The sequence below is a fragment of the Vulpes vulpes genome, chromosome 5 (assembly GCF_048418805.1).
Source record: "Vulpes vulpes isolate BD-2025 chromosome 5, VulVul3, whole genome shotgun sequence".
NCBI lineage: Eukaryota > Metazoa > Chordata > Mammalia > Carnivora > Canidae > Vulpes > Vulpes vulpes.
This window is the reverse complement of record NC_132784.1, coordinates 79122012-79134346: the sequence shown is the minus strand read 5'-3', so window position 1 is coordinate 79134346 and position 12335 is coordinate 79122012. Positions and strand designations below refer to the sequence as shown.

Below are 12335 nucleotides of genomic sequence, written 5' to 3'. Positions count from 1 at the left end.
AGGCCCATATACATATTATAAAAGCTACAGTCTGAGGTAACCCTTCTAATTTAACACACACCTATGGGTGGACTGCTATCATCTCTGGAGACTGGGGAGGACTGCAGGCACTATCTCTGTACTTTCCCTCTGCGTTACCCCAGGTCACCAGTATCTCCTAGAAAGGATTGTGCTCATTCCTGATACCCTGGATTGTGGGTCCTACCTGGGGGACATCCCTTGATAGCCCAGCTCTTTTGGCCAGTGAGGCTTGTATTCATGGATCCCACAGGATTGTACCAGACAAAGAAACGTTCCTTAATAGGCTGTACCCCTCAGGGATTAGTGCAGAGGGCATAGATAGAAACACCTGTTTCCAGGATTTCCCTGAAAGAGTCTCACATGCATACTTTAAAAATGCTTCTTGAGTATCTGACTTCCAATTACGCTGCATGTAGATGTTGACTGGGATCCTCCCTTTTGAGACACTGACAGATTGTGGCACAACCTCAACTATGAGGAGCCACTAAGAACAAAGAAGGCTGTTTGAATAATCATGAGCTAGGGCCCATCTGAACAATAAGTTTCATTTCCTAAATGATATTACTCCTTTAAGTTGGGAGAGGTGTCTATTTATCTAATGCACAGAAACCAACATAGAAGGAAAATAAGGAAACAAAGAAATATGTTTCAAACAAAGAACAAGATAAAGCCCCAGAAACAGATCTTAATGAAACAGAGATGAGTGATTTATCTGATAAAGAATACAAATTATGGTCATAAACATGCTCACCTCATCAGGAGAGCAATGCATGAAAAAGTGAGAATTTCAACAGAGATAGAAAAAATAAGAGGTTACCAAACATAAATCTCAGATCTGAAGAATACAATACGTTTACTGAAAAATTCAATAAAAAGGGCCAGCCACATACTAGATCAATGGAGTTGAAGACAGGGCAGTGGAATTTATTCAGTCAGAGGGGCAATCAGATAAAGAATGAAGTAGAGTGAAGTTGGCTTAAGAGATTTATAGGCCACTGTCAAACAGACCAGTATTTGCATTATAGAGGTTCCAGAAGGTGGAGAGAGAGAGAGAGAAAGAGAGAGAGAGAGAGAGAGAGAGAGGCAAAAAGCTTATTTCAAGAAATAATGGCTCAAAATCTCCCTATCCTAGGAAAAGAAACAGACATCTATATGCAAGAAGCCCCCAAGAATTCTAAGTAACATGAATCCAAAGAGAACCACATGATATACATGTGGCCAACAGACACATGAAAAAATGCCCACATCACTTGCCATCAGGGAAATACAAATCAAAACCACAATGAGATACCACCTCACACCAGTCAGAATGGCTAAAATTGACAAGACAGGAAACAACAAATGTTGGCAAGGAGGCGGAGAGAGGTGAACTGTCTTACCCTGTTGATGGGAATGCAAGATGGTGCAGCCACTCTGGAAAACAGTATGGGACTTCCTCAAGAAGTTAAAATAGAGCTACCTTATGACCCAGCAATGCACTACTGGGTATTTTCCCCAAAGATAGGATGTAGTGATCCAAAGGGGCGCCTACACCCTTATGTTCATAGTAGCAATGTCCACAATAGCCAAACCGTGGAGAGAGCCGAGATGTCCATGGAAAAATGAATGAATAAAAAAGATGTGGTCTATATATACAATGGAATATTGCTTAGCCATCAGAAAGGATGACTATTTACCATTTACATCGATGTGAATGGAACTGTAGGGCATTATGCTAAGTGAAGTAAGTCAATCAGAGAAAGACAATTATCATACAGTTTCACTCATATGTGGAATATAAGAAACAGCACAAAGGATCATAGGGGAAGGGAGAGAAACCTGAATGGGAAGCCATCAGAGAAGGAGAAAAACCATGAGAAACTCTTATCTATAGGAAACAAACTGAGGTTTGCTGGAGGGCATGTTGGTGGGGGTGATGGAGTAACTAGGTGATGGGCATTAAGGAGGGCACGTGATATGATGAGCACTGGGTTTTATACGCAACTGATAAATTACTGAACACTACATCTAAAACTAATGATGTACTAATTGATTGGCTAATTGATTTTAAATAAAAAAAAAAAGTAGTCACCTCCTTCAGTCTTTACTGACTGGCTTTGAGAGAGAAATATCTTTTGTCAGCCCTGGTAGGGATTCTGAGATTTCTTTGATTTTTTTTTTTACATGCATAGTCTTGTTCCACACTTTTTGTTCCCTCTTAAGAGAGGAGTCATAAAATTGTATGCCTTCTCTTTATCCTTCAAAGCCACACTGGGTATGGAAAGCTACCCATTTCGCTTCCTGAGAGCATTGCTAACCACTAAGATTTGTGGGACTTCTCCTAGACCCACAGTCAGGCAGTTCTCTTTGTGTTCTCACTAGCCATCTGTGAGCCTGCTTGCTCTTTACTCATATGTACAGATGTTCATGTTTCTTAAAATTTGTGCAACTTATTTTTTATTCTGAGTCTTATATGAGTTCAACCATCTAAGGTTCTTTTTCTTTGGTATGCTTCTGCTAATTGTTTTTTTTTTTTTTTTGTTAACTCTCAGTGCCATCGTGCTTCTGTACTTAGTATTTTTGATTTTGAGCTGTTCATTCTTTTAGAATTCCATCTATGAAAATACTTTGAAGTCTGAGATGAAGGTGAGTTTCTCCAGAGAATACTTTCATCTACTTCTGTCAGGTACTGAGAACATTGCTATTAAAGTTGAGGTCCATGGACTGGTGCCAGTCAGCAAATGACAACAGGAGATTTCCCCAGAATGTAAATCACCTACAGCACTGTTTACTTCAGCTATCATGTATTTCATAGCAATACTTTGACTGAAGCTGTGAATTGAGTTATAATATGCCACAAACTCCTTATCTCATGCCTGACTTATAAAAATGATTTATAGACTGACTATATTGAATTTTACTAGCCTATTGAATTGACTATATCAAATATTGGTATCTCTTGAAATTCAATTCCCATTTGAGGTTTTTCAGGCATTTCAAGTTGTGTGAAATTGGACTGCACTAGGCATTCCAAAGTGTTAACTGTATTGTAGTTACAAATTTCCTTGGAGAGATTAAAACAACTTCATCCTTTCTACTCAATGTCAAGTTTTAGACATACAACTTTCTTTGCTTTGAGGGATGATGATTATTTGAGCTTCTACTTTTGAACCAATGGTATATTTCTTTCGGGACCCCAGACTTATATGGAAATCTCCTGTTAGAATCTCCAACTTGATTGGGTCCTTATTACAGATCCCAGAATCTCATGAAGCTAAAAAATATCTATGCACATGTGTCTCAGCCTGATAAATGTCTTCAATACCAAACCAGTTTCACTGTTCTGCTACCTCTCTGGGTTCTCTTTTACTTAGTATTTGTTTTGAATAGTACTTAACCTTTTTTTAAAAAAAACAACAACTAACTGATGCATTTGAACAAATTTCTAAAATATTTTCCAGCATTTTTAGTTCCTACTTTGGGCAATGAGACCTCCATGTATGATCTCAAGATAATATTTAGTTTGTCTTTTGAATTCTTGCCTGAGGTTCATTTGGTCCACTGCCACCTATTCATTGGCCATTAATGGGGTTTGTGTTTTTATATATACTGTTTTTTTTCTAGAGATTTATTTAAGATAGAGAGAGCAGGAGGAGGGACAGAGGGAGAGGGATTGAGTCTCAAGCCGACTCCCTACTGAGTGCTGAACCTAATGCAGGGCTTGATCTCACAACTCCAAGATCATGACCTGAGCAAAAATCAAGAGTTAGAGGCTTAACTGACTGAGCCACGCAGACGCCCCACTAGAATACATTGTTTTCTTAACATAGGTGAAGATCTACACTTGTATGAATTTTTCTTGCAGATGTAGGTTAATAAAAATATTCCTAAAAACAAATAAATAAAAATAAAATACCTGTGGGAAGTTTCTTTTTTTTTTCTTTGTTATATTGTTTACACGGCATTCATTTAAGCTAGAGGGCTGAATAGAGAAATAACATCATGCATGTAATTTTAATAGCCTGAGGATACTGGAATAATAACAGATTTCTTTTACTAGTCTCCTTCACATCTCAGAAGTACTATGGCAATGATGGAAGGAAGAAACAGCACTATAGTTACCAGGTTTATCTTATTGAGATTCTCTGAATTTCCAAGATGTGAAGTCATCGTCTTTTCAATATTCCTAGGCCTCTACCTCATGACAGTGTCCTGGAATGTGGATCTCATCACCCTGATCAAGATGGAATCTTACCTGCACACCCCTGTGGATTTCTTTATCAATAAGCTTGCCTTCTTAGGCATTTGTTACATTTCCTCCACAAGTTCCAAGATGCTCTCTGATTTCTTCAAGAAGCAGAAATCCATCTCCTTTCTGGGGTGGACCACGCAGCACTTCTTCTTCTCTAGCTTGGGTCTGACTGAGAGCTGTTTCCTGCTAGCTATGGGTCATGACCAATGTGCTACCATTTGTAATCCTCTGCTCTGTACTGCCATCATGTCACCCACCCTCTGTATGCAGATGGTGGCAGGATCTTGTATAACTGGATTCTTAGGCTCATTTATCCAACTGTGTGCCCTACTTCAGCTCCATTTCTGTGGGCCAAATGTCATCAATCATTTCTTCTGTGATCTTCCCCAACTGCAGATCCTATCCTGCTCTGACACATTTTTCTTTCAAATCATGATCTCTGTGCTCACAGTGATCTTTGGACTCACATCAGTCTTGGTAATCATGATATCCGATGGTTATATTGTTGCCACCATTTTGAAGATCACATCAGCTGAAGGCAGGTCTAAGGCCTGCAACACCATGCTTACCACCTGACAGCTGTGACTCTTTTTTTTGTGGTTCCAGCACCTTTGTCTATTTGTGCCCTAGTTCTGATGATTTTCTGAGCCAAAATAAGCTTTAATCTGTTGTATACGCTGTTGTGATTCCTATTTTAAATCTATTTATCTACAGCTTAAGGAGTAAGGAAAATAAAGATGCCTCAAGCAGTTGGAAGAAGAGGATATTTTCATAGAATTATTGATTATGGCGTACCTTTTAGGGCTTAGGACACAAAATATACAGAACAGTGTATGAAAAAATGGCTGTAACAGTACTTATAATCCTTGTAATAGATTGTATAGCCTTTAACAAATATTTTCTTCCCCTTTATTCCCTGAGAGAGGATTTTACTTCCTCCCTTTGGAGTCAGGCTTGGGCATGTGACTTGTTATGGCAAATGAAGTGTGAGTAGATGTGACATATCCCACATCTAGGTAGAGGCTATATATGAGTGTGATTTTTTACCTTTTTAATTTTCCAGTGCTTTCATTAGTGGTTGGCTTGCAAGGAATAAGATAATGATGCAGGAGAAGAACCCCCTAGCTGACACAAGATGAATATGTAATGTTAACAAGAAATAAACTTGTTTTGGATTATTTGCATATACTCAGTGCATTATACTGTCATAGAAATTTGTAGAGGCAGTAGTATGCTATTAAAAAAATTAAGTATTAACATTTGTAAGTTTCTTCAGGGCCAAGCAGTAATTATCAAGCAATATGTTATTGACAATTGGAAGGATAGCAATTTATGTTTGGCACAATAAAACATTTGATATGACTGTCACCTGTGATAACTTGGAAGGGAGGGGAAACCTGGGTGGCTCAATGGTTGAGTGTCTACCTTTGGCTCGGAGAGTGATCCTGGGATCTGGGATTGAGTCCCACATTGGGCTTCTTGCGAGGAGCCTGCTTTTCCCTCTGCTTATGTCTCTATCATGAATAAATAATAAATCTTAAAAAAACCTAGGAAGGGAGATTATGTGGATAAATGGAATTCTTGTAACATGAGTTGGTTGTTGTTCTACACAAATGAGATGAGCTCACAAAACAACTGGCCAGTTTGCATGGAAGAATGAAAGAGAATAGACAGAGTTAAGAAATTTAGAGACTTGAGAGGAGCTCAGATGGCAGGATAGTAGGAGGACCCTAGGCTTGTCTCATCCCTTTAACACAGCCAGATAAGTATCAAGCCATTCTGAATAACCAAGAAATTGACCTGAGGACTGACAGGACAAACTGCACAACTTGAAGGAGAGAAGAGGTCACATTGAGGAAGGTAGAAAGTGCAGATATGTGGTTTGAGGGAGAAATGGATTGTGGGAGCTGCAGAGGGGAGGGAGCCCTGGTCACAAAGGGAAGAGAGAGAGAGAGACAGAGACAGAGACAGAGACAGAGAGAGAAGCACATGGGAATGTACAAGGAGAACACTTCTAGAAAACCATGACTGGGAAAATGAGCGGGGGTGATTTTCATGAGGTTTGCAACTAGTGGGGCTCAGTCTCTGAGGATCATTTAAGGTGCATGGGAAAGCACTGTTTGCTCTTCCTGGCGTGCATCTGTGAGAGGTGGCATTTGCAGAGATGTCTCTTCAGGGACAAAAGAGCCAACATGTGCCATTTACCTCCCTCGCCTCTCAGTATGGGTGCAGAAACAGCTGCTGGGGCCACTAACCCGAACACTGGCTCTTTAGGCTGCTTTGCTCTAAATCCTATGCTGCTGCACTCTGGGTCAACTACCCTGCTGGGTCAAACTTACTGGTTCAACAACTTACTGGTCAAACTTACTGCTGGGTCAAACAAACTGGTTCCAGCATGTTGAGACCCTCCCCCAGAAGACCAGCACAGGTCCCTGCTATACCAGGTCCCTAAAATTTGGAGTTTTAAAAGTCAGCAGGCTAAGCTGGGATAGAGCCCAGGTATACAAGCAACCCGGAGATGGACAGTGTGAAAACAGCAATCTGAAGAATGCCTGAAATACATGAGAAGAAATTATTCACTCTTTTGGGACTATTTCCCTGAGAGCAACAAACATGGAGACCCCTTTTAGGAGACAAAAGAGCTGGCTAGCCCCATTTCCCTCCCCTGTCCCTCATCATAAAGCAGCTTCAATAAATAGCACAACACCAATGGTGGCTGTTTAACCTGTTTAACACCAAATCCACTATCCCTTCCCGTGCTCTGCTGGTACTATTCTCAGGCAAGGTGCCTAAGTCTCAGCACAGTGTGCCCTTTCCCAGGAGACCAACACACATGCAACATGTCTACTGACCAGAGAGTTCTGCAAGGCTTCAGTTCTAGTGGAAGCAGCATCAAGTCTTATTTAAAACAAGCAGGCCAGAGCACACCTAGTTAAAGTTCACCACATTCTAGTCAAGGTCCAAACGCTGCCTCACTGCCCGCTGCAGGCAAGGAGGGCTTCTGTGATAAATGGCACCAGAGCAGCCAAAACACAGCACAGAGTTCACTCAGCACACACCAGAAACTCTCCCTAAAGCACCAGGCATTGAACACTATATGACTTCTTCTTCACAAAGCCATTATAATCTCTTAGGAGCAGAAAACATAACAGACTTTTCTAAAACTTAGACAGAGTGCCAAGATGAAGGAATTCATCCCAAAAGAAAGGACAAGAGAAGGTAATAGCCAGAAATCTAACCAAAATAAATATAGGTAATATGCCTGATGGAAGATTTAAAGCAAAAATCATAAGGATACTTGCTGGGCTTGAGAAAAGCATGGAGACATCATGGAGACCCTTACTACAGAGATAAAAATAGTTAAAAACAGCCATAAATGAAAATTGCAATAACTGAGATTTGAAACAGACAGGGTGGGTGTAATGACCACAAGGATAGAAGAAGCAGAGGGATAAGTAAGTGATATAGAAGATAGAAATATAGAAAACAATGAAGCTGAACAAAAGAAGAAAGAAGAATTATGTCTCCTGAGAATAGACTCAGGGAACTCAGTGACTGTATCAAATGTAATCACATGCATATCACAGGGGTCCCAGAAGAAGAAGATAGAGAAAAGGTGGAGAATGTTTATTTGAGGAAATAATAACTGAAAGCTTCCCTAATCTTTGAGGGAAACTGACATCCAAATCCAGGAGGCACAGAGTACTCCCATCAAAATCAACAAAAACAGTCTAATACCAAGAAAAATTTTAACTACATTTGCAAAATATAGAAATAAATGAAAAACCCTAAAAGCAGATAAAAGAAGTCCCTAACTTACAAAAGTCCCTAACTTTTAAAAGAAGGGAGTCACATGATATATTCAACATACTGAATGGGAAAAATCTGCAGCCAAGAATACTCTACCCAAACAAGGCTATCATTCAGAAGAGAAAGACAGATAAAGAGTTTCCCAGAGAAACAAAAGCTAAAGAAGTTTCTGATCACTAAACCAGCCCTACAAGAAGTATATATATATATATATATTTTTTTTTTTTTTTTTATTCATGAGAGACAGAGACAGAGACAGAGACAGAGACAGAGACAGAGGCAGAGGCAGAGGCAGGGGGAGAAGCAGGCTCCATGCAGGAAGCCCGATGTGGGACTTGATCCCGGGACCCTGGGATCACGTCTTGAGCCAAAGACAGATGCTCAAGTGCTGACACACCCAGGTGACCCGCCTGAAAGAAATATTAAAGGGGACTCTTTGAGTGGGAAAGAAAGACCAAAAATGACAAAGACTAGCAAGGAACGGAGAAAATCTCCAGAAACAGCACAAAACAAGTAATAAAATTTCACTAAATATGTTATCTATCAATAATTACTCTAAATGTAAATGGACTAACTGCTTCAGTCATAAGACATAGGGTGTCAGCATGGATGGATTAAAAAACAAGACCCATATACATGCTGCCTACCGGAAACTCATTTTAGACCTAAAGACACTAGATTGAAAGTGAGGGGATGGAGAAACATTTATCATGCAAATGGAGGTCAGAAGAAAGCCAGAGTAGCAATATTTATTATATCAGACAAACTAGATTTTAAACCAAGGATTGTAACAAGGGATGAAGAAGGACACTATAATTAAGGGGGCCATCCAACAAGAAGATCTAAAAATTATAAATATCTATGCCCCTAACATGGAAGAACCCAAATATATAATATATTAATAGCAGACATAAAGGAGCTCAATGATAATAACACTATAGTCATAGGGACTCTAACTACCCCACATACATCAATGGACAGACAATCGAAGCAGAAAATCAACAAGGAAAGAATGGCTTTGAATGACACACTGGACCAGATGGACTTAATGGATATATTCAGCATATTTCATCCTAAAGCAGAAGAATACACATTCTTTTCAAGTGCACATGGGGCATTCTCCAGAATAGATTACATACTAGGTCACAAACTAGGTCAGGCCTCAACAAGCACAAAAAGATTGAGGTCATACCATGCATATTTTCTGACCACAATCTATGAAACTTGGAGTCAACCACAAGAAAAAATTTGGAAGGACCACAAATACATGGAGGATAAAAAATATGCTACTAAAGAATGAATAGGTCAACTAGGAAATCAAAGAAGAAAATTAAAAAAATACACAGAAACAAATGAAAATGAAAACACAATGGTCCAAAACCTTTGGGATGCAGTAAAAGTGGCCGAAAGAAGTAATATACAGCAATACAGGCCTGCCTCAAGAAGCAAGAAAAATCTCAAATAAACTACTCTTTTCATTTAAAGGATCTAGAAAAATTACAACAAAAGTACAACAAAAAAGGACAACAAACAATAAAGCCTAAAGCCAGCAGAAGTGAAATAATAAAAATTACAGCAGAGATAAATGAAATAGAAGCTAAAAAACAGTAAAACAGATCAATGAAACCAAGAGCATATTCTTTAAAAACATTAATAAAATTTATAAGCCCCTAGCCAGACTTATCAAAAAGAAAAGGGAAATTACCGAAGTAAAATCACATGTGAGAGAGGAGAAATGACAACCAACACCACAGAAATACAAACAATTGTAAGTGAATATTATGAAAAACTACATGCCAACAAATTTGACAACCTGGAAGAAATGGATAAGTTCTTAGAAACATATGAACTACCAAAAATGAACCAGGAAGAAATAGAAAACTTGAACAGACTGATAACCAGCAAAAGAATTGAATCTGTAATCAAACAACTCCCAGCAAACAAAAGTTCGGGGCCAGATGGCTTCACAGGCAAATTATACCGAACAATTAAAGGAGAGTTCATACACATTCTTCTCCTACTATTCAAAAAAAAAAAACAAAACAAAAAAAAAAAAAACAAAAAACAAAAAAAACAAACAAACAGAAATGGAAGGAAAACTTCCAAATTTATTCTGTGAGGCTAGCATTACCGTGTTTCCAAAACCAGACAAAGACTCCCTAAAAAAGAGATAAACATGGATACAAAAATTCTCAACAAAATACTAGCCAATGGAATCCAATAGTACGTTAAAACAATCATTCACCATTATCAAGTGGTATTTATTCCTGAGCTGCATGGATGGTTCAGTATTTGCAAAATCAATCAATATGTATACCACATTAATAAAAGAAAAGAGAAGAATCATATGATTTTTTTTATAGATGCAGAAAATTCATTTGACAAAGGAGAATATACTTTCATGATAAAAACCCTCAACAAATAAAGATTAGAGGGAACCTACCTCAACATAATAAAGGCCTGATAAGAAAACCCCACAGCTAGTATCATCCTCAGTGGTGAAAAACTGAAAGCTTTTCCTCTGTGGTCAGGAACAAGACTGGGATGTCCATTCTCATCATTATTATTTACCATAGTCCTGGAAGTCCTAGCTTCAGCTATCAGACAATGAAAAGAAATAAAAGTCATCCATGTCACCAAGGAAGGATTAACACTTTCACTATTTGCAAATGACATGATACTCTAAATAGAAAACCCAAAAGACTCCACCAAAAATTGCTAGAACTGATAACATGAATACAGTAAAGTCACAGGATACAAAATAAATGTACAGAAATCTTTTGCATCTCTATACATTAGTAATGATGCAGCAGAAAGAGAAGTCAAGGAATCAATCCCATTTACAGTTGCACCAAAACCCAAAAGAGACCTAAGAATAGACCTAGCCAAAGACCTAGTGAAAAACTTGTACTCTGAAAACTATAAAACACTGATGAAAGAAATTGAAGAGGACACAAGGAAATGGAAAAACATTCCTTGCTCACAGATTAGAAGAACAAATATTGTTAAAATGTCTATACTACTCAAAGCGATCTTCACATTTAATGCAATCCCTATCAAAATACCAACAGCTTTTTTCACAGAGCTGGAACAAACAATCCTAAAATTTGTATGGAACCACTAAAGGCCCCAAATAGCCAGAGCAATCTTGGAAAAGCAAAGCAAAGCTGGAGTCATCACAATTCCAGCCTTCAAGTTGGAATTGCAACTGTCCATTGCAAAACTGTCCTAATTAAGGCAGTGTGGTACTGGCACAAAAATAGGTAGATCAATAGAAGAAAATAGAAAACCCAGCAATGAACCCATACCTATATGGGTTCTATCTTTGTCAATCTTTATCTAATCTTTATCAAAGCAGGAAAGAATATCCAGTGGGAAAAATTCTCTTCAACAAATGGTGTTGGGAAAAATTCTCTTCAACAAATGGTGTTGGGAAAGCTGGACAGCAACATGCAAAAGAATGAAACTGAACCACTTTCTTACACTATACAGAAACATAAATTCAAAATGGATGGAAGATGTAAATGTGAAACAGGAAACCATCAAAAGCTTATAGGAGAACACAGGTAGTAACCTCACTGACATTGGCGATAGCAACTTCTAACTAGATATGTCACCTGATGCAAGGGAAATAAAAGCAAAAGTAGATTATTAGGACCTCATTAAAATAAAAAGCTTCTGGACAGCAAAGGAAATAATCAACATAACTAAAAGGCAACCTTCAGAATGAGAGAGTGTAGGTACAAATGACATATCTGATAGAGGGTTAGCATCCAAAGTATATAAAGAGCTTATAAAACTCAATATCCAAAAAACAAATAATCTAGTTTTAAAAAATTGGCAGGGTAGCCTGGGTTTCTCAGTGGTTTAGTGTCACCTTCAGCCCAGGGTGTGATCTTGGAGACCCGGGATCAAGTTCACATCAGGCTCCCTGCATGGAGACTGCTTCACCCTCTGCCTGTGTCTCTCTCTCTCCTCTCTGTGTTTCTCATGAAACAATAAATAAAATCTTTAATTTTTTTTAAATTGGCAGAAGATATGAATAGACATTTTTCCCAAAAAGACTACAGATGGTCAATAGACAAATTGAAACGATCTCAACATCACTCATCATCAGGGAAATACAAAGCAAAACTACAATGAGATATCACCTCACTCTAATCGGAATGGCTAAAATTAACACAGGAAACAAGTGTTGGTGAGGCTACAGAGAAACGGGAACTCTCTTACACAGTTGGTGGGAATACAAACTGGGGCAGCCACTCTGGAAAAA

The 12335-nt window shown here is 38.5% G+C and overlaps 1 pseudogene; it reads left to right on the top strand.

The window, feature by feature from the left end:
- The first annotated feature begins 4090 nt into the window (after positions 1–4090).
- Positions 4091–5027, top strand: LOC112930518 (olfactory receptor 5AN6-like; annotated as a pseudogene).
- Positions 5028–12335: the final 7308 nt, after the last annotated feature.